This window comes from Dermacentor andersoni, chromosome 5, assembly GCF_023375885.2.
Source record: "Dermacentor andersoni chromosome 5, qqDerAnde1_hic_scaffold, whole genome shotgun sequence".
In the NCBI taxonomy this organism is placed as follows: domain Eukaryota; kingdom Metazoa; phylum Arthropoda; class Arachnida; order Ixodida; family Ixodidae; genus Dermacentor; species Dermacentor andersoni.
Window position 1 is genome coordinate 198802497 of NC_092818.1, and position 25661 is coordinate 198828157.

General features: G+C 45.3%; 1 long non-coding RNA gene across 1 annotated transcript in view; it reads left to right on the forward strand.

Annotated features, from left to right (window-relative positions):
* Nucleotides 1-9126: 9126 nt before the first annotated feature.
* LOC140218429 (uncharacterized) overlaps nucleotides 9127-25661 on the forward strand; it is a 65233-nt gene continuing 48698 nt past the window's right edge. The window contains exons 1-2 of the long non-coding RNA XR_011894683.1: nucleotides 9127-9236; nucleotides 9861-10013. This is a non-coding gene — a long non-coding RNA (uncharacterized lncRNA). The remainder of the gene's footprint in view (nucleotides 9237-9860; nucleotides 10014-25661) is intronic.

Consider the following 25661-nt stretch of genomic DNA (forward strand, 5'->3'; position numbering starts at 1 on the left):
AAGCAAAAGCAGTCAAAGTGCTGGTGTATTCTGATCACTATGTTTGAAAACTTTTAGGCGAAAAGAGTGCAAGAAGCAGACATAAGAACTGCAATTATTTCCCTAATTCCCCATTTGAATGGCCTTTTCTTTTTGCTTAGATAATGCCTACGCCTAGCCACAGCAGCTCCCTCATGCAGACTTCGCAAGCCAAGAGGCCGTGGAGGCAAATGCAGGTAAGAAGCAAGAAGCAATAGCACTGGTATTGACATTCATCTAATTTTTCTTTTTCTTACATTTAGGCAGCCAGCACACCCCGAACAGCCACCTTGACTGCGGGTGTGTCAGCAGATTCCTCTTGAACATGTGCTCATAATAAACTTCAATAAACTTGAAGGCAAATGGGACTTTGATGCATTGCTTTTTTGAACATTTACTGTACACATACATGTTATACTTTGCAGTGCTACAGAGCGTATTTTGAAGCTTCCCTCTATATTTTGCACCTTTAGTTACATATGTGTTATGTGGCCCTCAATGCAGTTCATGTTGTAGCAGCTGCTTTGTCTGTGTATTGCACATTGGATTAAGCTTTTGATATCCACATGTCAAAAAAGGCCTATACTTCTCTCACATATACAAAATAAGGTTCTATGTGGCTCTCAGTGTTACAATAAAAGTAAACAATCCGGTCGTGGAATTTTGTTTATTACAGTATTCCTATGACAGGTATTGACAAGTTGACAACATGAACTGGTCACTCCGTCATGTAAGGGAATTGTATGTATAAATATAGAAAAAAAGGGGTATATGTGTGTTTTTGTAGGGTGGGGGGTATAGGATTAGGGCGGTACGAAAAAACGTACCTACACCGTCCTCTAGACCCATTGCTTTAAGGTACCGTAAAAAAGCGTATTATGCATAAAGTTCATACATAACTCTGATATTACTACACATTCCAGGCGACGCGAGCTACATTTGCCATGACTCGCATTCGCGACTGCACCGGATGCCCTCCATATTATTCTGGTTAATCTTGCTCACTGCACCAAGGCAAAAGAACGATCATGGGGGCAGGTGCCTTTAAGGTATCTCGACCTTGCCGGCATCGCTGCGCGTGCCAGAGGAGCTGTCCGGGCGAACACTCCCTGGAACACACCTGCCTCGGCTGCCCCAACCTACGTACCGTTATGATTCGAGCTTTGATCCCCCCACTGTCCCTTGGGTGCCCTGGTGTTCCTGCGCCACCTGCTTTATTATAATCTCCGGTGCTCTCCTGAGACTTCCGTTTGTCGGTTACATGTTGCCCTACAGTTGGATCAGTACTCGTAATAAAAAAAAGACATCTGTCGTTGGGACGTTAGATCGCGACAGCGGCTTCTGCAACATACCGCGCCCGTGCGAAGAGAATTATGGAACGCCAACGAGGAATCTGACCACAGCTTCGAACTCCAAACTCGTAACCTCGTCCGAGTGACACTCCTGCAACAGGCGTGACCGCCGAAAACCGCATACCGCCGGAAACTTCAACAGGATCATCCTTCGGTTGCATAACTGCCAGCTGCACGGCCAACATGGACCACACCTACACCATTCCGTAACATAGAATAAGAAACAACTTATAAAGCCCAAACACACGGCTGCACGCACACCACATCACCACACTACAAGCGAGACGCCATGCTGCTACGGTTGCCAGATTAAAACTGACTACTGTCACCAAGTCTAACAAGCGTCCCAGGAGCTGGCAACCTCGGCGCGTAGCAACATGGCGGCGCTCTTGCGGTTCCCAATTTTGAATGCATTGGCCCTATGGGTAGCTTCTCCTCTAGAGTCAGTATAGTAACTCTATGGTACGAACGATGTGAAGCGCCTCATGCGGGAACCAGGCTCCTCTCTCATGCTACATTTTTTTGGACACGCGGCCCCACCTAGTGGCATTGTCGAGAAGTATGCGGGAATCCTTCGCGACGAGAAGCGTGGCGCGCCGGTGCCCACAAACGCTGTGCCCTCGCTTGGACGTACACTCGGTGGCGCATAATCAGTTACCCACATAATTCCAGTGCATTGTGGCGCAGCCTGCTAATGCGTCGGGTTGCTGTTCTTGAGGAGTCCTTGTGATGTGGGCTCGATTCATGGCTCGATGCATATCGGCTCGATGATGGTCTCGATGATGGGCTCGATGATGATGGGGTCGATGATGTGGGCTCGATGCATATCGGAGAAATGGAAGCGATCGTTTTCGTCATTGTAGAGCATGCATTCCCAGTTCCACACACCTAGTTACCCAAGTTGGTGTCTAAATGTTTAAAAACAGCGCGAAACAGCACAGCAGAATAGAGGATGAGACACACGGCGCTGACTTGTCAGTGTGGCTGCACTGCAACTTCCGAACTGCATGAGCACAGACAGACTCATGTCGATCGGCGCAAATAACACAAATGAACTGGCAGCCGTCACGTTAATCGCACAGAGAGAACGACTCAACACCACACACCAGCGCAGAAAACTACTGCAAAGTTTGGGATACCCACTCAACCCCAATACTGCGGAGACGAAACGGCTGTCGTACCGATGCACCTACGGGCACGCATCATCGTGGAACCGGTCCCCAAGAACATGCATACGCTCTACAACCAAAAGCGGCGGCAAGCGCGAGCATGAAAACTCCTCCAGAGAACGAACAATTCTGATACCTACCACACCGACGTTAGCCTTTACTCCTCACCTGCACAAGGCCCCAGAAAACAGGCGTACGCAACGGCAGTAACCAACCACAACAAGATGGCGGCCTGCTTGTCTATACGGGCCAGATCAAGCGCCACCGCAGAGGCAGCAGCCATAGCCCTCGCAATCAGAGAAGCAGAACGAAGGGGTCGCCCCACATACACCCTGACAGATTCACAAGCCGCCTGTAGTTTATATCTCAGAAGCACACTTACCAGGTGTGTCAGCGATATCCAGTGCCCCAGATTGACTGAGGACCATGCCGTCGTCTGGTGCCCAGGGCACACGAGCCTGGGGGGCAACGAGGAGGCGGACTGCGCAGCTCGCGGACTTGCTGGCCGAGCCGCAGAACCCTCCTCTGGACCCCCACAGGTCACCATGAAGAAACCAACACGAGTAGGCAGAGTTTGGAGGACCAGCGCCTGACCAGACGGAAGTGTGCTCCTCCCCATCCCAAGTTAAGCAGCCAACAAGCCAGGGACTGGTGCCGCCTTCAAACAAACACCTACCCGTACATATCGACACTGCACGCAATCTTCCCAGAGGTATACACAAACAGGATATGTCCGTGATGCAACGACTACACAGCCACATGGACGCACATTACTTACCAGTGCATGGAGCGCCCAGCCCAGGCAGTATCCAGGCTGGTGAGCGCATCACAAACACTCACAACGTGGTCTTGGGAGGCACGGCTTTTCGATCTGCCACTGGGAAGCTAACTGGCGACCCTAACTGACAACCCTGGCAAGTGGGGCTCTACAAGAGGGCTTAACCACACGGAGTCCCTTCGTACAATAGTGTTTATTCTTCTTCTAGCACTGTTTTTAAACATTATGGAAAACCAACTCGCCCAATCTGCCGTACTTATTCTCGTGTCAAAGATAGTCACTGAAGAGCGGTTCACACTTGGCACGTACCCAGTGACCCAAGTTGGCATCAAAGAGGTTCACTGAAGAACAGACCGAGTGGCGCATACCCAGTGCTCCAACTCGGCGTCAGAGTTTCTTCGAACAGCGGCACCTACCTAATCCCGCATCTACAGTGACCCATGTACGCGTGGAAGATGTTCGTTGAAGAGCGGCACGTATGTACACGCTGTCACATACTCACCGACCTAAGTTGGTGAGTATGGTTGGTTTCGAACCCTTTTTCTTTAGCACAGCAGCCCGATTCGCTACCCATCCACCATAATCTACCCAGTGATCCAAGTATAGGCGGAAAAACGGTTAGATACAAACATTGGTAGTACCCCGGAAAATGCGTGAGGTACCCTAAGAATGCTAAGGCATTAAAATAAAAAGCATAAAATAAGCTTAAGCTGCTTGAGAACGTTCTCGTCCCTGCGTTTGTATGAGCAACTGTGCGAAAGAGGACACGAAAGTTCATTGGCGAGTTGGGGGAGAGAATGGGATTTATGCGCCGTACACCCCATGGTTTTATTGCGATAGCAATTATATGGACACTCCAGTCGCATTTCTGCTGTCGAGGTCGCCGTGATGTTTCGTATAAAGTCCAAGGGCGATAACATCATCGCCGCGCGCCGCCTGATGTAGGTGGGAGTGATAGCTTGCGAGGGTCGGCTCAATCTCGCGCGTGCAAGGGAGGAAAGCGGGGAGGAGGCGCGCCGTCTTCCGTCGATATTGGAATAAAAGCCATCTCTAGGACTACATGTAGAGCCGACTTGGAGCATTGCAGAGATCATGGGAAATCCCGATTTTGCGAAAATTTAATGCCAAACAAACCACATCCGCGATGCGTTTCGGTGGTCGCGGGATGCACCTTCCGTTGGGGCGTTCTTCACCGACCGAAATGCCAGCGACCTCCGAGGGCTCATGCACTTAACATCGCGCAACGCAGACAGATAAGCTGTCAGTTAGTTGATAAGGATGATAAGCAGTGATGATGGGCTCGATGGGTCTCATCACGGCTGATAATGATTCGACGAGGATGGTTAAGGTGCTAAAGAGCGATAAGGGATTTTTATGGTCGCAGCAATTCTGATAAGATTGATAAGGACTGATAAGGGTTGATAAGGGCCATATAGAGTCCGATAAGGTTGATAACAACCGATAAGGGCTGATAATGGTCGTATCTAGTGCGATTAGGTTGATAACGACCGATAAGGTTTTACAGAGGTTTATACTGGTCGGATCAAGTTTGATAAGATTGATGATGACACCGGGTTGGGTGGAGGTGAGGAAGTGGAACAATGCTTCTGCATACTTAGGCAACTTCAGTGGAGTTTTTGCATGACGACATGGTATTTTAGCGCCAGAAAACCGGGAAAGAAAGATTCTAAGTGATAGGGAAGAGAAAGAAAAACGGCGCTTCATTCACAACTGTTTATTAGGCACAAGGCTTTCTACATATACAGCGTGCGCTCTCGACATCAAGGGGCAGCAAGGAGCAAGCAACAGGTCATCTTGTTTGCGTCAAACCTAACAATTTCCTTTCCGCATCATATAACGAACCAAATGTTTGACTAACACATGCTTGGCCACTCATATGAATGTGATATGCTTCTAGCAGTTCCCCGGCGCGGTTTTATCTCTACGACTACCTAGAATTCTCACCTAAGAAAAACGTGGTTTACAACAGCACGATTTGCAATGCGCAGAGGGATGGGAGCTCATATTCCTTTTTAAGTTGTTTACATGTTCCCTCATATGGTCGTTCACACAACAGCCGGTGTGTCCGACGTAGGTTTTCCCCGCATTTAGCGGTATCTGGTAAACCACAGCAGTGGAACACATTTCCACGTAACGTTTAGCGGGCTTGACCTTGCACGTGTGCACAGCACATAGCGTGATTCGGGGCAATGGCGAGCCAGTTTGTTCGGGGCGGAACACACAACAGGTACTCTATAGTTGTTCGCCACGTACCTTCTTGAGGTTGTGGCTCACCTTGTGGCAATAAGGTACCACCTGAACCTTTCTTCGGGGATCCTGCTCACTCACTCCCCCCCCCTCCCCTGGGATTGTTGCTACGTTTGAGCCTCTGCAACAAGGTTTCTGCCACCGAGGTGATGACCGAACGAGGAAATCCGGCATTGAAAAGCCGCTGGACCTGGTGCTCGAAACTAGACTGGTGCTGGTTAACGCACGTCCTTCTAAGCGCGGACCCTATAGGCAGAGCGTCGCTTTACCCCTTTTAACAATTTTCGAGTGGGCAGAGTCGTTGGGCAACAGTTGTTTTTGCGCTCGCGGAAAACAGCGCCAGCAAACATGTTCTTTTAAATTCCTGATGCTTAAATCTAAAAACTGCAGCTTATTATCAGTTGCAAGCTCATGCGTAAAAGATAGACCATTACCATGGAGTATAAGAAGATCGAAAACCTTGGTAATTTCGTCATGGCAAGCTTTTATGCATAAGTTTTTATTATTTATTTTTTACTATTTGTTATTATTTATTATTTATTTAGCTTTTATTTTATTATTTAGGTTTTATTGAGTATTCTATCGGCAGCGATGGAGCGACATCGTTGATGGACGTCAACTGTAGGTTGAATCCCCTTCGAACTCTCTGTTATCAATTATTATCGTCATCATCGCTAGAATCCACATCATTATCATAGTAATCAAATACCCAGTGGCACATACCACTGGGATATATTTCGACTTCCCAATATCCGGGATTGGCCCACAAAAGGGGTTAGAAACAGATGTTAGAAACAACGTTGCCGATATGGAAAAGTGACGGTAACTCTATTAAATTAAATTTGGTGTTGCCAAAACCACCATCTGATTATGAGGCACGCAGTAGTGGGAGACTCCCGGTTAATTTTGACCCCCAAGGGTTCCTTAACGTGCACATAAATCACGGTACACGGACGTTTCTGCATTTCTCCCCTATCTAAATGCACCCGCCGGGATTTGCTCCCGCGACCTCATGTTTAGCAGCGCAACGCCATAGCCACTACGAAACCACGGCGGGTGGCGGTAACTCGCCAAAGAATACATTTTCTAAAAAAAAAGGACCGTTATATTACAGAGCTACTATTGAACTCGTCATACTAAATTAATGTTAAGATCGGAAAACATTGTCAACAACACAGCGCAATCAAAAGACCGTAATGGCAGCGCACAACAAAGGCGAAATTTCAATCACCGCCATGCCGCCAGGAAGCTAATTTTCCGCTCTCCAAGCCCACCACTTGGCGTGTAATCACGCTCTGCTTGAAAAGCTGCTCTGACTCATCACGTCTAGCAGGCTCGAAACACTGTGTTAACCGTAGCGACATCAGCTAGTTCGTCGGAATTTTCAAGAAAGCCTGGCAAACCATTCAAGTTTGACCAAGCATGAGAATGGCCGGCCTGGATATTCGAGTTCGAAGACCGCTACGCATATGGTCTCAACAGGCAAGACCCAGAAGTTCAGGTGCAAATTCTACACGAACGTGATGCGACAAGTGAAGAAAATATTCAATACGTTTTCACTTTCCGCAGAGGACGCCGCGAACTATTAACCTGGTCAAGGGAAAATTCGACCAACACTTCATTTAAGCAGGAAAGAATGCAGCGTGCTTTAATCGGCAGAAACAAGAACTGCAGACCTAAACGATCGATCAGTACCTCACCGTCCTTCATGGTATGGTCGACAGGGGCGAGTTTGGTGAATTCTGAGACCGCCTCATCCGCGAGCACGCTTTATGTCAGAAGCCCTGCAGCTGGACGGCGGTCTCGCTCTCTCGCTCTCCGATTCCACGACAGCACGAATTCCTGGAGAAAAAGAGATCCGTACGGATTCCGAGACGTCTTTCAAATGCGTAAGCATTTCCGTCCGTGCTTCAGTCAGTCCGTCACGTAAGACGATCGCTTTCAAGATAGGAGCCTCAGCAGAGAGCGAACTTAGCTTCGTGCTGCCTCTCGCTTCAACGCGAATTGCGAGAACACAGCGCACACGAAGCTATCAGCACTCGGCGCTCCCCATCGCAGGTCGCTCTCCAGATAGGGCTCGCGCGGGCGCGCCATACGCAGCCGCCGCCGGAGTACGGTTGATAATGGTTCGCATCGAGAGCAGGCAGCGTCATCGACCACGTAGGAGGTCTACCAAGCGTGACACTGTTCAATTACGTCACGTACTACAACGTGCATCGCCCAGGGCTCATCTTCCACGAAACAGCGGCATCATCCAAACGCACCATCATATAACATGCCTGAACGTTGTTACTACTCGCCTCACCCGATTCGTCGTCTCGTGCAAGCTGGTCTCAGTTAACATTTGGATGTTGTAACGACGCTTCTCCATTTGACGATTTTTTCGAGGTGTTTCTGGCAATTATACCAAACACAGCAGCATAAGACGGCGAAACAGCAGGTGGTTAGTAGCAGATTCTTACGCATGATTTCGATAACTACGACAGGAGATTCTGCGTGTAATTATTTGTTTTGACTACAACCAGTGCTGCTTTTTTCCTAGCAATGACTTTATCTGGCCGGACGGCATTTCGTCGAACTCTCGTCTTGTTTGTGAGTTATGTGCCAGAAATACGTGGCGCCCTATAGTCGATGGAGGGCATAGGATTAAGTTGAATCACCCGGGCTGTTCGAACGTGACATGAAATATAAGCGCACTGCATTTCATTGCAGCGCGGCAGTTTCTCCATCTAGATTTCTATAGAAGGACATGCCGCGGGAAAAATCAAGCCGCCGATATATGAAACCCATTGTCGCGAAACGCCCGTGTACCGTGCATTGCGTGCACGTTTAAGAACTCCAGGTGGTCAAAATCAATCCGGAGTCGCCCACTATACGGCGTGCCTCATAATCATATCGCTGTTCTGACACGTAAAATCCCAGAATTTTATTTTAAAAAAAGAACTGCTCTTACGAAATGGCCGCCCGTGGTTCGCCATTTGCTGCGGCAACATTATTGTTATCACAGAGGTTACCATATATATTCATTGGTAACGCTGGCCTATCAGGGCACGCTATTACGCGGAAAAGAAGGTTGGCGAGTACGGGCCCTGTAGCTTTTAGCAGCAGGTAGCTGTTGCAGTATCACGATGGTATAACTTCACTGTATAGAGTTTCTTGCAGACATGCCGCAGGCGTCCAGAAAGAGAGAAAAAGAAAGGGATACGACCGATTAGCGCGTCAAACCAGTGTGTGGACAGTGAGGTTAGTTTCGGTACCGACAATAAAGCGTCGCCATTACACCGGTAGACAAATGAAAAGTAAATAACTTTTACATACGTGGTTCTCACTTTTCAACCTACATATCGATAAAGTGATGCAATCATGCGAGCAAATAAAATGCGGCTATTTTTCGGCGCCCTATATCTTTATTCAGTCGCTTTATTTATTGCGCCAACGCGCGGCGCTTTCGCTCTTATCGGCTGATTCGTGCGCTCCCGCCGCTTTCCATCCGCGTGCGCCGTTTTTCGGATGCTCTGTGGTTGAAAAGCCTTCCGTGCCCGCGAACGTTCCGGCAATGTCGGAAAAACTGAGGAGAGAGCACAAGGCCCGGCTGTGTGGTGTGGCGATGGGAATGGCAGACGGAAATTTTTGTTTCCCCGTGGACGAGAGGTGAGCACACTTCTTCTGCAGTCGTTATGAAGACACACGTGCTATCCTTATCAAAACAGCCATAGGAGGAAAGGAAATATCTTCCGTGGTTGTTTTTAAGTGAACATCTTTTTTGGTTTGGGGCGGCGAATTTGTTTTGCGGTGTTGTAAGAAACTGAAGCTACTTGTTGACATATGCACATGGGCCAATTGATGCTGTAGCTGACGTGCAGACGGAAATTTCGCTTTGGTATATGTTAGCGGTTGCTCTTCATTTCTTTCACGAGTAGAAAACTTTCAATTTATATTTGGCGAATGTATTTGAATGCCTGCTGCACAAACTGGTTACGCTGGAGAGCATTCCAGTGACAAGTTTTTTGTTGTGACAGTACCACCTTTGAATGTCAATGAACACGTCAGAAACCGAGAAGAAATCAATCACCTAGCAGTAACTGTTTGTGTTTTAAATTGCAACAAGAAGTTCGAGTTACCTGCGCGACGACCAAGGTGCGCTTAACTTTTCAACCTGTACCTGGAAGGGCTGAATTTTTCCGTCGCTTCTTCGTGCTTTGGTTTCGCTTTTAGCTGTTCTTTAGTCATGGCCACGGAGTGGTCATAGCACGAGGTATTTTGCCCATTTTTCAGATGTGGCATACGGTGAAATTACGCCAAAGTCATGGTGGGGCCGACATGGATGCAGATACACGGCGGCTGTGCTCGGACCACTTCGAGGAAACGGAATACGCCGACCCGGCCAGAACAACGCTGTTGTTGGAGTGGAAGGGTGGATTGAGGAAGGTATGGAAAACAAGTTAGTAGTGGTAGCCAATATGTGCTTCTGTAGTTCATTAGTTTCGTAGAAAAACCACTTGATAGGGCACAGCGGGCTCCTTTTCCACGTTGCTTGCTGCAGCGCCGTGTGCCGTGCGACGTTACGCAGCGAAATTTGCTCCGCGTGCGCCAAGAAACCGCGTGCTTGTCACTTTATCGCTTGCTCATCTGCGCTGCGCGATGTTCGCGATTATAGGCTAAACTAAAAAGCCGAACAATTTTCGCTGACAATGAGCGAATTCACGTTCGTAAAAAGTCGCGCCGTGCTTGGCGCTACAGCATACGACGCGGCGTTCTTGCCGCGCGCCGCCGCGTTCGCCTTAACTTTGGTTCGTCCCTTTACAGCAGAAATTCTTCCGAAGCGAAAATTCCGATGCTCAGTGGCCCAGCGAGCTGAGCTTTAAACTACAGGAAGTTAGTTTTGCTCCCACGGGTATTTTGCAGAAAAATGAAGCCAAGGCAAATAAAACGCTCAATTACCTAATCCTTAACAAGTTAAATCACGAACTTTCGTCAATCAAGAAAACTAGCTCTTGGAAGCTATTGATAAACCAGCAATGCTTAACATGTTACATGAATATATAGCAGCACTAAAACGTTGAACTTTGCCTATTAAATTCTTGAGGCATGTTTCAACTTTAAATCCTGCAATCAAACACAGTCAGAACTAACGTACAGGATCTGCAGAGCTGAGCCTGTAGAACAGACCTGCACTTTATCCCTGTTTATAACCTCTGTACCACAGTGTGCTATTCCATCTACCAGCCCCTTTCTTGATTTTGGATTCCCATGTCGGCTGACGATGACGGAGCAGGGTAAGTGCCCCTTGTTATCCTTTGCCCATGTGGCAGTCCTTGGAGACAGACAGTACAGATACTTGAATCAACACTTTCCGCCAAGCCCACACGCGCCGTACATAAGGTACCTGAGTGGAGCGCAAACATCAGTTATTCTTCCGCTAGTTTGTGATACGCAAGTTGACATCCCACACTTCATTATCAATGTAGGCACAAACAACTTCAATACACAAAGCGCCGCGGAAGCGATCGAGTCTATGAATGTAGTAATAAGAACAATTCAAGCCGCTCGCCCAAACCCACACATAACCGTAACAACTGCCGCTCCCCGCATACAAAAAAAAAAAGAAAGAAAAACACCGCCCACTAATCCACCAAACTAACGCACTCATGAAGCGCAATGAGGAAACCAATAAACTCAACTCATTAATTTTCAAATTAGAACACTTCCACAAGAACGTTGACACGATGCACCACGCAGAAATACACGAAGCACCACACGAGCACCTAGCTTGGGACGGTTTCCACTTAAACCGCAGAGGAATAGAGCTAGTTTCTCAACACAATCAAATCCGTTTTAAGGACAAATACAGAAAAACGCCCTTTAAGTCTACCTCAAGTACCACCCCCACCGGCTCTGCCGACCGTGCCGCTTCAAACAACACGACTGCGACAGTTACCACAGGGACACTCGGAACAGAGACAGCGGAATGTGCAACAAGCCACTGAACAAGTGAAACAGTCACCTCAAGAACACAACCGCCGTGGTTACTTATTGGCTATGGTGTTGGGCTGCTAAGCACAAGGTCGCGGGATCGAATCCCGGCCACGGCGGCCGCATTTCGATGGGGGCGAAATGCGAAAACACCCGTGCACTTAGATTTAGGTGCACGTTAAAGAACCCCAGGTGGTCCAAATTTAGGGAGTCCCCCACTACGGTGTGCCTAATAATCAGATCGTGGTTTTGGCACTTAAAAAAAAACAATAATATAATTTTTTTTAACCTCAAGAACACTCGGAACACAGACAGCGGAATGTGAAACGAGCCACAAGACAAACACTATTCCAAAAACGACATCAATCGCAGTGCAAACAGACACAACTATTGCAGACAACAGAAAATCCACTACCGAAGCGTTCACACAGACACCCACACGCCCGATTGCACACGCGCAGTCATACATAAACCGAGCTGTAATCAAGCGATACAAACGGCAAGGAACCAACCAAACAGAAACATACCCCACGCAGATCTACCCGCAAAAAGACAAATAAATGAGTCATCGTAGGCCAATAACTCGCCATGGAGCACCGAATTCCTGCAGGTTAGAAAACTTACCAAAAAACGTGCGAGCTACACCTCCCATCTGAAAACGTACATACTCTGCACAGAGAACAATACAATCCCTAAATGTCTAACACTGAAGGCTATACCAGCTCTAGGAACCCTCCTACCACATCTTCGTGTAAATTGGAAAACAACATTGACCAATGCCTCACTTTAACTTTTGAATATCCTCAAGAAACACTGCGAAGAACAACTCGAAAGTTTTAGAAAGAGACTTCAGAACATGGCTCTGACACCGGATGAGAAGAAAGATTTAGAGCATTACGACGAAAAGCAGTCTAGAAAATTGGTTCAAAAACAAAGGAAAAAGCAAACTTTAATAAAAAAATAACCTTTCATGCAAAGAGCCACCTCACGCCAACAAGTGGGACCTCGAGTCTAGAAATACCAGTCGTGGCGGAAGCTTCCACAAAATTAAACCAGTCTAATGTTGTAGACATCGCAGACATTGCAAACAAGGCATCTTTAAAGGCCAAGCCACACGACTACGTCGTATATGTGTTGAAAACCAAGACTACATAGACAGACTCGATCACCTTAAAGAAATCCTGTCGAACAGGAACCACCCAACAGTGCCCTTCATAAAGCCTACACTGATGCAACCAAACTTGATCGAGCCGAGGTCCTCAAGCCCCGCCCTAGGCTCACAAGAACAACAACGCCTCTTCTTACTACTAAATTCTCAAACGCATTCCCAAACGTGAACAACATCCTCAGCAAATACTACCCAATTCTCTCCAGCAACCAGAAAATGAATAAGATTTTTCCCGACCCGCCCAGAGTAGCCTACAGACGCAACACTAATTTCAAGGATATTCTTGTAAATTTCAAACTAAGGACAAAGATGAAGTTGGGAACCGGTCCCTGTGGCCAGCCCAGGTGCTCTACATGCAGACATATTCAATCTACTACTACAGTAAAAAGTACGGCGTCCAATTACTCGCGCAAGGTAACTTCGAGTTTCACCTACACATCAAGCAACGTAGTCTACTGTCTAGAATGTGCCGCTTGTAGCAAACAATACATAGGCGAGACTGCACAACAAATTCGTACAAGACTCAGCTGTCATCGCGCAGCTACAAAACACAATTTACCTCAAGCAGTAGCCAGCCACTTCAATGAACATGGTCATATGTTCGACAAAGCAAGGCTGTATATACTTCAAACAAATTCCCGTTCATTTCGCGAGAGGAAATACAGTGAACTCTCACTTGAGTGAACTTCTAGGGACCCAAGAAAATAGTTCACTTAACTGAAAGTTCGCCAAACTGAATATTCACTAGAATATGGAACAGCATAGGTCACAGCAGACATCGAGTCAAAAATGTGAAATAAGATTTATCTAGTTATGTACATGAATATATACGAAGTGCGTAACAGTTACGTTGCTGCATATCTCATTTCGAAAAAAGAATCTAATTTTCATTTGCACTGGTGCTCTTACAGCGCAAGAGGTAACAAAACTGTCCGGAGAGTCGATGTATTTGTGCACTTCCTCTGGCACAGACTGTTGCTGAGACACGAAGTCTCGCAACTTTACAAAGTAGCCTACAGTCTCGGCTAGAATTACAGGATTTGAATCTGCCTCTGCCAGTGCATCCTCCTCGTCACACTCTTCTTCTTCGGGACTGTAACACTGGAATCAATTTCCAGATCTGATAGCTCAGCACAGGTAACCAGCTCACGGTCACTCTGCACGTAGCCGCTGGAGGGGCGATTTGGAGGCGGCGGGCGTCGGCTGCGCCAGCGCTGCAGAGCGCAAAACTTCGTTGAGCTGATTTCAAAAATGAGCCCGGGTCCACTGATCAAGTTCGTTCAACTGAAATATTCGCTTTTCAGAAATTCGTTTAACTGAAAGATTTTTGCATTGAATGCATAGGAAAACTGCCGGGGATTTTCTAGAAGTTCGTTATTCTGAAATATTCGTTAAACCGACGTTCGTGCAACTGAAAGTTTACTGTATACGGAAACATACCTCCTGCACAAGTTTAAATGCCTACACCCGACGGGAATTAATTTGGCACATGGCAACTTTGAATCTTTAAAACCTGTAACATAAATATGAAATTCTCATGTCAACCAAGGCGCAAAACACATTTCGCCACCAGCTAACCTTAATTCCTTAACCTCACCTATCCCTCAATTTCCAATTTTCCCTGCCTACTACTCAATTTAATATACGCTTTCATGTTTTTACGTTTATATCAACTGTACGACCCCTTTTCCCATGTACACCTGCCCCCGCCCGCTTTTACTCATGTCACCCTCCCATTTGTTATTCCGGTTCCGGTCCCCCCCCTTTTTTTTCCCCGTCCGTTCTTTATTATATTTTCTTGAAAGACCCTTACCAACACATTCCAATGTTCCAGACGCCAGGACACCTTTTTCGGCAACGACACCCCTGAATGCTCCCTAACCTCTCCCTTCCCCAATACCCTCCCATGCCGTTCTTTTTCTTTCCCTTTTCTTTCCTTTTTCTTTCCTTTTTCTTTTCCCCTCTTGGTGTCCTTTTTCCGTTTTTTCTTTTTTCTCCCCGCCTTCCCACTCTCCCACTCTTGTCCCCTCGTCTTAGGAACCACGCTTAGAGACACCAGGCGACAGCGCGGCATTCTCTTGGAAGTCTCTCCCTTTACAACCAGCCGCCACCGACAACAACCGCACGTGACGTCACTCTACTAACCCTTTAAGACTTTGACGAAGATAGGTCCTCCTATCGAAACGTTGGCCAGCCTTTCTGAGGCACTTTATCCTTGCTTGTAACCTTTATACCTCCAGTGCATGGATTGAAAGTATACTATTTTATGAAAATAGTTTTTTTTCTCACATGCACTAGAAATTTGATAATAAACGTGCTCTTCATGCAGCGTTTCCATATATGTGAAACGATGTCACATGGCACGCATTTGTCTTCAATGGAATTCGCTTTACAATAGCACATGGCACTCGAGCATAGACAGGATGCGGCGCTTGTATTGCGTGCCAGTGTTTAGTGTGCCTTTGCATTTTGCACAACGTGCAACTTCGGATAAAGTTTTCCAACTAGCTTAACAAGATATTATAATGATGTATCTGTCCGTAGAGGTTCTACATCCCCACAGCGAGGCCAAAAGTGAAAAATATACCCACCAGATACCACAGGCGTCATCAACCGACTGAGGAATGATACACAAATATATTGCAAGTCAGCAATGTTAAAGAGCTGCCGAAACATTACTACGGGGAACGCACTAGAGTAGTTGATGTACCATGTACCATTGATATTCGCTGATGATATTGCCTTGCTTAGTAACTCAGGGGACCAATTGCCATGCATGCTCACTGACCTGGAGAGGCAAAGCAGAAGGGTGGGTCTAAAAATTAATCTGCAGAAAACTAAAGTAATGTTTAACAGTCTCGGACGACAACAGCAGTTTACGATAGGTAGCGAAGCACTGGAAGTGGTAAGGGAATACATCTACTTAGGGCAGGTAGCGACCGCGGATTCGGATCACGAGACTGAAATAATCAGAATAATAAGGATGGGCTAGGGGCTGGAGTGCGTTTTGCAGGCATTCTCAGATCATGAACAGCAGGTTGCCATTATCCCTCAAGAGAAAAGTGCATAACAGCTGTTTCTTACCAGTACTCACCTACGGGGCAGAATCCTGGAGGCTTACGAAAAGGGTTCTACTTAAATTGAGGACGACGCAACGAGCAATGGAAAGAATGATGGGTGTAACGTTAAGGGGGGGATAAGAAGAGAGCAGATTGGGTGAGGGAACAAACGCGAGTCAATGACATCTTAGTTGAAATCAAGACAAAGAAATGGGCATGGATAGGGCATGTAATGAGGAGGGAAGATAACCGATGGTCATTAAGGGTTATGGACTAGATTCCAAGGAAAGTGAAGCGTAGCCGGGGGCGGCAGAAAGTTAGGTGGGCGGACGAGATTAAGAAGTTTGCAGGGACAACATGGCCACAATTAGTACTTGACCGTGGTAGTTGGCGAAGTATGGGAGAGGCCTTTGCCCTGCAGTGGGCGTAACCAGGCTCATGATGATGATGAGCTTAGAGTTCTACCAACTCTTTCGGAGCCAGGTGGCACTCCATTATTGTAAGAGGAGGGGAAAAAGATCGAGTAGTGTTTTCTGGAGCAGGTTGGCGTATTCGCGCACTCCTGTGGTGTGACCACTATACTTAAATATAAGCTAAACAGCAGCCTACTATAAGAAATATTTTGCTTTAATAAATTTCGTGAAGACCTGCTGCAGCAGTTAGGCTATGCGTGGCTTGTGCTGCTCCTAAGTGACATCAATCTGGACCTCAAAAACAGCGTGAGAGAAAGTCCGCCGCAAGAAGAAAGCTACAGAAGCTTGAAAATTACGAAAGATTTTCTAACTGATATTTTATTCTTTTTTTGTATTCTAGGTTTACAAAATATTTCGGCACATTTCGATGCTTGCATAAACATCGTGCAACCTATTGTCTTTGTGCAGACAGCCATTGCTCCCACACTTGCATCTTCTTCTTTAAAAATTATTACATAGCTACCATGCACGGATCTAGAGATGCTAGAATCTTCGTGAACTTACTTAAATAAAGTTGTACAAGTACTAATGTTGGTCTACACTCTTGACGTTAGTACTTTCATTAATATGGCAGAAGTGGGGGTGGTGGAGAGGTCTATTTTCGGCAAAGCTACGAATAATCTTAAAAGAAAGCATGCTGCGCCAGAAATCAGCGTTCTAGGAAAGTTGAAACGCTTTCTCCTCCTTATTGTGTCGACATCAAACTTCTTGTGAAGGATGACCACTAGCCAACAACTAAACTAGTAACACAAAGCACTGGCACCTGACCTATGCTTCAAAGAGGGCGCACGAAGCTGAGCCTATGAGTTTTGTTAAAGAAAGTGCATAATGTACATTCAGCGTATTAGAGGAAGGCCTTCAAAACCATTCAAAAGAGAATTGTTCTGAGCAGGTTGCCCTGATGCATTGAATGCAGCTGATGTGAGTTACTTTTCAAAATATTTCTCGAAGCCTCGAAGTTACGCGTTCAATAATACCTTTGTGCACCACTTTGGCCTTGTCCAGCCTTAACTGAAGATCAACCACACATTGACACATACTTCTCCTGCATTTCCTGTTTCTAGACAAAATACATCGGTGCTATTTGTTGTCTTGGAAATGTGACATTTATGCCTAGATGTTCATAGAACAAACGAAGTGCATTAGAAATTTTAAGAAACCTCTGCAATATTCTCGTGAGGAATTTTGTAATGGTACTTTGTTCGCAATGTTACAGATCTGAATGCAGCTCTTGTGGTCTTACATGTTGTGTCGTGAAACAAAACCAAATAGAGAAGAAATATAGACATTTTCAATATAATTTGCTAAGTATTTTTCGGCACATGAACACAAGGAGAGCTATGCAGAACATTTCCTATGCATAGCATGTCTTTTTTTCCCCTAGCAAGTATGCCCGTTGTACGAAATAAAAAAGGAAGTTGTTTTTTACTGGCATGCGAAAGATGTGGATCTGCTGCTCTTGATAATCTTTTTATTGTTCATAAATACATGTTGCGACAAAAATTGCTTTGTTACAGTTGTGTTGTGCACAGCAAACAAACCTAGCCTCTGTTGTCATTTTCTGTCCTTGAGAAATTGCAGCAAGCTGTATAGACCGACAGAAAGCTGAGCTAGTTGGTAAGGATTTATAATGCAAAGAACGGGTAAGGCGTGCAGACACGGACACGAGAGAAGAGGAGGGGGCAACACGAACGCCGACTATCAACTGAAGGAAGCAGTGTGGCGAAAAAAAAGAGACACAAAACTCCTCTGCGCATGCTCTGGAACGGTAGCACCACGTGTCAACCGAGTGCCACTGCCTGCGAAAGATGGACCGGCACGTTTACCCGATTGACACGTGGTGCCGCCATTCCAGAGCATGCACAGGAGTTTTGTGTCTTCTTGTTTTTTTCGCGTCAGTGCTTCCTTCAGTTGATAGTCGGCGTTCATGTTATCCCCTTCTCTTCTCTCGTGTCCGTGTCTGCACGCCTTACCCCTTCTTTGCATTAGCAAGCTGTATTATGTTTGAAGTTTATTATAATTGAAGTTTATTATAATTTTGACAATACAAGATTGTCATGGCGCCGGAGCAAAAGGCGAGACTATACACGCCTGACTAGGCCCCTGGCGCCACGAGCACAGCAGACAACAGTGCAAAAAAAAATGTATACATATATACACACATATACATACTTATATAAACGAATGGTACAATTATACATACAATAAATCAATGCAGCACAATAAGTATAAATAATGAAAATGAAGAAATAAAGTACGTACAGAAAGATACAGGAAGGCCAAAAGCCAAATGGGAACAAAAAAGTCTTGCAACGCATGAAATTGCATATCAGTCGAAAAACAGAAAATAAATTACAAAAAACAGGTGTCAATTGTTACAAAAATACAGTTTTGATTTCTTTCTGAATATTGAAATGGTTGAGGAATCTTGCATGATATCAAATAAAGCATGCTCATCATTAAGTAAATTAGGAATCTGCCACTGTAAAAGCCGATTGCCGTAGTTTGTTCTAGTTTTTACCTTAATAAAGTTCCTAGCTCTTAAGGTGTAGTTAGTTGTGGTATTAATATATATAGAAAAAAAGTTCTCACGATTACTTATGAATTCTAAAAAAGCTTTTTCGGATAACTTTTGTTTATATAGACTAGCGACACTCAAAATACTTTCCTGGTGAAAGTACTCAGGGGTATGTTCGTACATCGATAGGTTATGAACAATACGAACACACTTTTTCTGCATTCGGAATAGAGTTTCCAAGTTAGCCTTAGAAGTGACGCCCCAGATAAGTAGACAATAGTGGAATCTAGAATGAATAGTAGAAAAGTGTAACTGACGTTTAAGTTTTCAAGGTAACAGCGTGCGATGCTTATTGAGCATACCAATTAATTGTGCTATGCTACGTTTAATATAACTTACGTGATGCGTCCACCGTAGATTTTCATGGAAGAGTACACCCAAGAACTTGTACTGGGAAACCCTTTCAAGTGGTTGCGATTGAAATATTAAAGAAGATGCGAACTTAACTGGTTTGTTGATAGGAGTAAAAACAATATACTTTGTTTTTTTAACATTTAGGCTCAACTGATTAGCCGATAGCCACACTGAAAGGGAATTTAACCAGTTGTTAATAAGAGGAATTAGAGTAGAGATGTTACCAGAGGAGAAAAAAACGTTTGTATCGTCGGCATATAATACAATATCGGGTGTTTCTGGTATTTCCACGATATCATTGATATAAAGAAGGAAAATCGTAGGACCTATAATAGAACCCTGCGGGACGCCGTACCTAATGTCTGCTAAATCTGATTTTATGCTGTTGATTCCTACAAATTGGGAGTGGTGCGATAGATAGCTACGCAGTAAGTCTAAAGCAATGCCTCTAATTCCATAAAAGAGTAATTTAGAAAAGAGTATGTCATGTTTAATTGAATCAAATGCTTTATTAAAGTCTAAAAATAAGCCTATTGTGTATTGTTGGTTTTCTATATTGGCAACAATTTTATCACGTATTTCAAGTAACGCAGATTCAGTGGATTTACCCCTTTGAAAGCCATACTGATTCGGGGATATAAGGTTATGCTTTTGCATGTGTCCAGTTATTCTAGAATTTAAGGCTTTTTCAATAATTTTAGAAAAAACTGGCAGTATAGATGCAAGATGACGATCCTAGCAATTTTCATGTTATCCGGAAATGTGCCTGTAGAAAACACTATATTTGTTATGTCACAAAGAACATTGCATAATAAATCCGCGACTGCTTTAATTGGTGCTATTTTAATACCGTCATAACCACAAGAAGAGCTGTTCTTTAAATTGCTAATAATGTGTGCTATTTCTGTAGGTGTATAGTATTTTGCAAACTGGTGTTAATATAGTCCTTAAAGGTGTTGCTAACTTCTGAGTCAAAGGAGCCAAAGCACAAGAACTGCTGATTGAATACTTCAGCGAGGGATTTACCACTTAGCACTTTATCGCCGTACGTAAGTTCCTGGGGAATGCTATTTTTTGTGTGCCGCAATAGGTCCTTTAGAGTTCGCCAAGTTTTTTTAGGATCATAAAGAATGTCCGTAAATTTGTTAGCGTAGTAATCAACACGTGACTTTTTTATGTCGGCATTTAGCCTGTTCCTGACCTTTTTATATTGCTTAAAAATTTCTGCGTCCTTATATTTCAGGAAGTTGCTGAAGAGCTTATCTCGTGCTTTCATTCTCTTGACTAAGTCGTAGGTAACCCAGGGTTTCCTCGCTTTCTTAAACTTTCTAACAGTTACCAAAGGAAAAAAGTGTTCGTAAATTTCAATAATTTTCTCGAGAAAACTGTTGTATAAAAGGTTTGAATCAGATTTATTTTCATCTAAAATTTCATTCCAGTTTACAGATGCAATATTTTGACGGAAGTTATCTATCGCGCGATTAGTTATCATCCGCGTAGTTTTTGTCGAGTTTTCTATGGTAACCTGTGGAGAGGTGCGCTTAGGAATGAAGCATAAATGATCACTGATTGCACTTACAAGCACTCCCGCTTTCACGTCACTTTCATCATGATTAGTCAGACACAAATCAATCAAGGTTTCACTGGATGCAGAGATGCGAGTAGGCAGAGCAATATTGTTTGAAAAGCCATACATTGATAACAGGTCGACAAAATCATTCACTGATGTGTTAGCAGGTTGCAACAAGTCAATGTTAAAGTCACCCAAAATTACCACAGGCATTTTCAGTGACGACAGAGAATCCAGCAATGTTTCAAATCGACGGAAAAATTCAACCAGAGACCCAGCGGGAGGCCTATAATCAACGCCAATTATGAAAGTTCTACATCTGACAAAAAGGAGTTCGTAGTTGGACGACATAGCACAGTGTTCAGCCATTACTTCATAATGAATAGCGTTTTTTATGTATAAAGCAACCCCACACCCTTTTTTACTACACCTGCTCAAGCATTCAGGTTTGTAACCATTGATTTGGATTGCATCTTGAGCGGTAGTGTATCAAGTTACCGTAAAGGCCAAAATATCGAACTCAAAGCCTAAGGACATGAAGAATGTGTTTAATTGGTCCTCTTTGTTCCGTAAACTCTGCGCGTTTAAATGATAAAAGGAAAAGAACTTCGAGTGCTTACTCTCCTCAGAAGCAAAATCACGAAAAGAAACGAAATCGAGATAAGACTTAGAACATGAAACCGCCATGGGAAAGAATAAAGTTTATCAAACAATGCCTGAAGCGTTAACGTTAACCATGTTCGCGAGGTCACTTTCTTGGCAAATTCGAATGGCACTGTCACCGCTATTCTTTCGTGCAAAAACTTGACCATTCTTTTGCCACACGAAGCAGTACAGTCGCGATCAATATGAAGGTGATCGCTCGAGCGGCGACCGAAACTAGGAGCAGCGCCACGTTACGTCATCACCGTCAGTCAAGAGGGAAACATCAGATAGCTTCCCTCTCTCTCTTTTGCTGTTCCCTGAGCAGGTGTCACTCCCGTCTGGCAACTCGCAGCTTTTCGTCACCCTTCACGAGATAACCTGCGAATTCATTTTGATTGCCTTATCAGCTATTGCACAGAGGCGTCATTGTTAGCCAATGTATGCATGAGGCAGGGACGCGCACACATCATTGCCATGAAACTGTAACAAACACAAAAATGTGTCGAGTTAGTCTTGGGGGTGACGGTTGCAGCCTGTACGAGCGTAAAAGGGGAAGAAGGCAGCGCAATTTTTATCTTCGCAGTTCCGAAATCGGTCGCTATGCTGCTTGGAAGGCTCGCCGGTCGCAGCTCGAGCGATCACCTTCAAATTGATCGCGACTGTACTTCATTTCTTTCCCTTCGTTTGCGCTAGCCATAAAAGCATTTTGTTCATCGCAGTTAGATTATCAAAAATTCGCAAGTCTGGTGCTTTCTCCCGAAGACGGGAGCGACTTTGCATCCACCGTTCCTTCAACATGACAGATCGGAAGCGAGCTATCACCACAGGTTTTTTACCAGCACGTGGATGCAGCCGATGAAGGGAATCAAGGTCAGAGTCTGATAGCTCGGGAAGCTCAAGCGTACGTGCCAGACAGTTCATCTTATCAAGAAGGTTTTCATTCTCTTCTTTTTGCATACCGTGAATCTCGGTGTTTTGTCGGCGGCTGTACTGCTCCAATTCATTTAACTGAGCTTTCACTTCTAAGGCATTTGGAGAAGTTTCAGACTCCAAATGTTCAACACGCTTCCTCAAGGCCGCAATTTCAGTACCCTGACTGTCAGTCTTCTTAAGTATTTCGTCATACAGTGGCCTCAATGCCACTGATGCCTTTGACAGCCTCGGACAAGGCGTCCACTTTGGCCACAAGTGGAAGAAGTGATAATACATTTGCATTGAGTTGGTTCAGCTTACATTCAAGTCTTTGGCTTTCAGACATATTGGATGAGGCACCGCCCCTTTTTTCATTTGTTTGACATGTTGCGCACTTCCAAGAATTTTTCAAGGAATCGCCTTTACTGCGAAAAGCAGACCCAGTAATTCCAGAACATTTACCAACATGGTATGAATATTTACAAATTGTACACACAAGGGGTATTTCATCGGGCCGAATGTCTCCATTGCACGCCAAACATTCGGTCATAATAACAGTGGACAATGATTAACTATAGGCACAGCAGCAGCAGGGAACGCCAGGAGGTTAAGAGCGAGTTCGAAGCAAAATAACACCAACCTGCAACAGTGGCAAAGCAAGTGCGTGAGAAGCGATGCTGCGTGGCGTCCCCTGCCACTGCTGTGCCCGAAAAGCGAAGAATCCAGGATCCGCCCAAGGTAAATATACCTGGTAGCGAAGCTTTCATAGGAGCCCATACGTTCAAAACATGGCGGTCCATCGGCGGTCCATGGGGCTTAGCGCCATCTGTATGCGGTGGGAACACTTCCGGCGGAAGAAAAAATAATGTGACGTTATGTCCGTTAAAAGAAGAAGTGACGTCATTTTGTTTTCGAAGGCGCGAAATTTGTTTTGTTGTTCTTCCTTTGGAGCTATATATTCAAATGCCCCGCCATTCGACTTGATGGGCGTTTCGAGCTTTCAGCGTGGAAAGCGATGCAGGAAAAGGCCAGCCGTACGGTTGTCGAAATCGCATCCCTGCACAGAACATACGTTCTTTGGAGGCCGACGAAAGCTTTAGGTGTAGAGTGCTGATCCTATTGTTGGATGCCAAGCCCGTCGGCCAGCGCAGTCGCACGAAAACAACTACACAATTATCTGGCGGTCGTAACTTACTACTTTTGACTGAACAGATTAAGAAGCAATGAAGCTACCCGCGTCACCAAATTCAGACAAACTTCGACAAGCAAGAAAGCACAAACTGTGAAGGGGGCGTATTTCAACAGGTGATACGAGTGCGCCTTTCTGCCCATTTCAAGACGTGCATTGCATTGCGAGTGATAGTGGCGTCAACGCCCCCTGTAGCGATGGGCGCTGAAAAGAAATGCATTTATTAATAATAATAATAAAATTAAACTTGTATTTTCTTAACTCGTCACGAATATATAAAATTGACTAGGAATTTTATTTTCGTTGAATCTATCTAACTGTGTCTCGTTTGAATTAAAAAATGCGTTTTTCTTTCCTAAAGTTTGTTCCCTCCAAACCTAGTCGCGCTTCAATCGCTGCTCCCATAACCCCCCCATGCTGATGTCGATGACAATCTGCACTGTACCGCTTTTCGCCCGAAGCTTCGCGACCTATTTGAATCGACCTTGATCCGCCTGTCCTTTTTACGTCCGTCGTCCTCAGGTCCGTCACGTGGTAGCAGCTGAAATCGGGGCGGTGGTCCAAATTATCGCCACGATGACGTAACAGCTGGATTGACGGCCGCACGTTGTATTTCTGCAACAGTGGCAAAGCAAGTGCGTGAGAAGCGATGCTGCGTGGCGCCCACTGCCACTGCTGTGCCCGAAAAGCGAAGAATCCAGGATCCGCCTGTCCTTTTTACGTCCGTCGTCCTCAGGTCCGTCACGTGGTAGCAGCTGAAATCGGGGCGGTGGTCCAAATTATCGCCACGATGACGTAAAAGCTGGATTGACGGCCGTACGTTGTATTTCTGCAACAGTGGCAAAGCAAGTGCGTGAGAAGCGATGCTGCGTGCCGTCCACTGCCATTGATGTGCCCATACATGGTCGTAGTACAGAATGCGCCCATTTGTAGTGAATAATGAGATACTCAGCTCATCATTATTATGTTGTGTATTGAATGCCTTGCTGTGCGATAGTGTGCTAATAAAAACAGCGAACGAGTCACATTTTTGCTGCCCATTTATGTTTGGCCGAAACAAAATAGCTGCGCGCTATGGCGGGCTCACTTGCGCACCTTGAACAGAAAACGATAAGTATTCAAACAGATGCGTTGAAGATATGCTGTGACTACGTCAAAAAATGTAGAAGCCGTAGGGTTTTGAAAACAAAATTTAAAAGAGGAAAACAATCCGAAAAATTTAATACAAGCAGTGTTGGTTTCCATTGGCGCCTGCAGAGAAAGTCGTGCTCTCGTCGAGCGCATAGCAGACAACAGGGATGGCGTTTTTCCCGTCATCATCATCATCATCATCATCAGCCTGATTACGCCCACTGCAGGGCAAAGGCCTCTCCCATACTTCTCCAACTACCCCGGTCATGTACTAATTGTGGCCATGTTGATCCTCCAAACTTCCTAATCTCATCTGCCCACCTAACTTTCTGTCGCCCCCTGCTACGCTTCCCTTCCCTCGGAATCCAGTCCGTAACCCTTAATGACCATCGGTTATCTTCCCTCCTCATTACATGTCCTGCCCATGCCCATTTCTTTTTCTTGATTTCAACTAAGATGTCATTAACGCGCGTTTGTTCCCTCACCCAATCTGCTCTTTTCTTATCCCTTAACGTTACACCTATCATTTTTCTTTCCATAGCTCGTTGCGTCGTCCTCAATTTAAGTAGAACCCTTTTCGTAAGCCTCCAGGTTTCTGCCCCGTACGTGAGTACTGGTAAGACACAGCTGTTATACACTTTTCTCTTGAGGGATAATGGCAACCTGCTGTTCATGATCTGCGAATGCCTGCCAAACGCACCCCAGCCCATTCTTATTCTTCTGATTATTTCACTCTCATGATCTGGATCAGCAGTCACTACCTGTCCTAAGTAGATGTATTCTCTTACCACTTCCAGTGCCTCGCTACCTATCGTAAACTGCTGTTCCCTTCCGAGACTGTTAAACATTACTTTAGTTTTCTGCAGATTCATTTTTAGTCCCACCCTTCTGCTCTGCCTCTCCAGATCAGTGAGCATGCATTGCAGTTGGTCCCCTGAGTTACTAAGCAAGGCAATATCATCAGCGAAGCGCAAGTTACTAAGGTATTCTCCATTTACTCTTATCCCCAATTCTTCCCAATCCA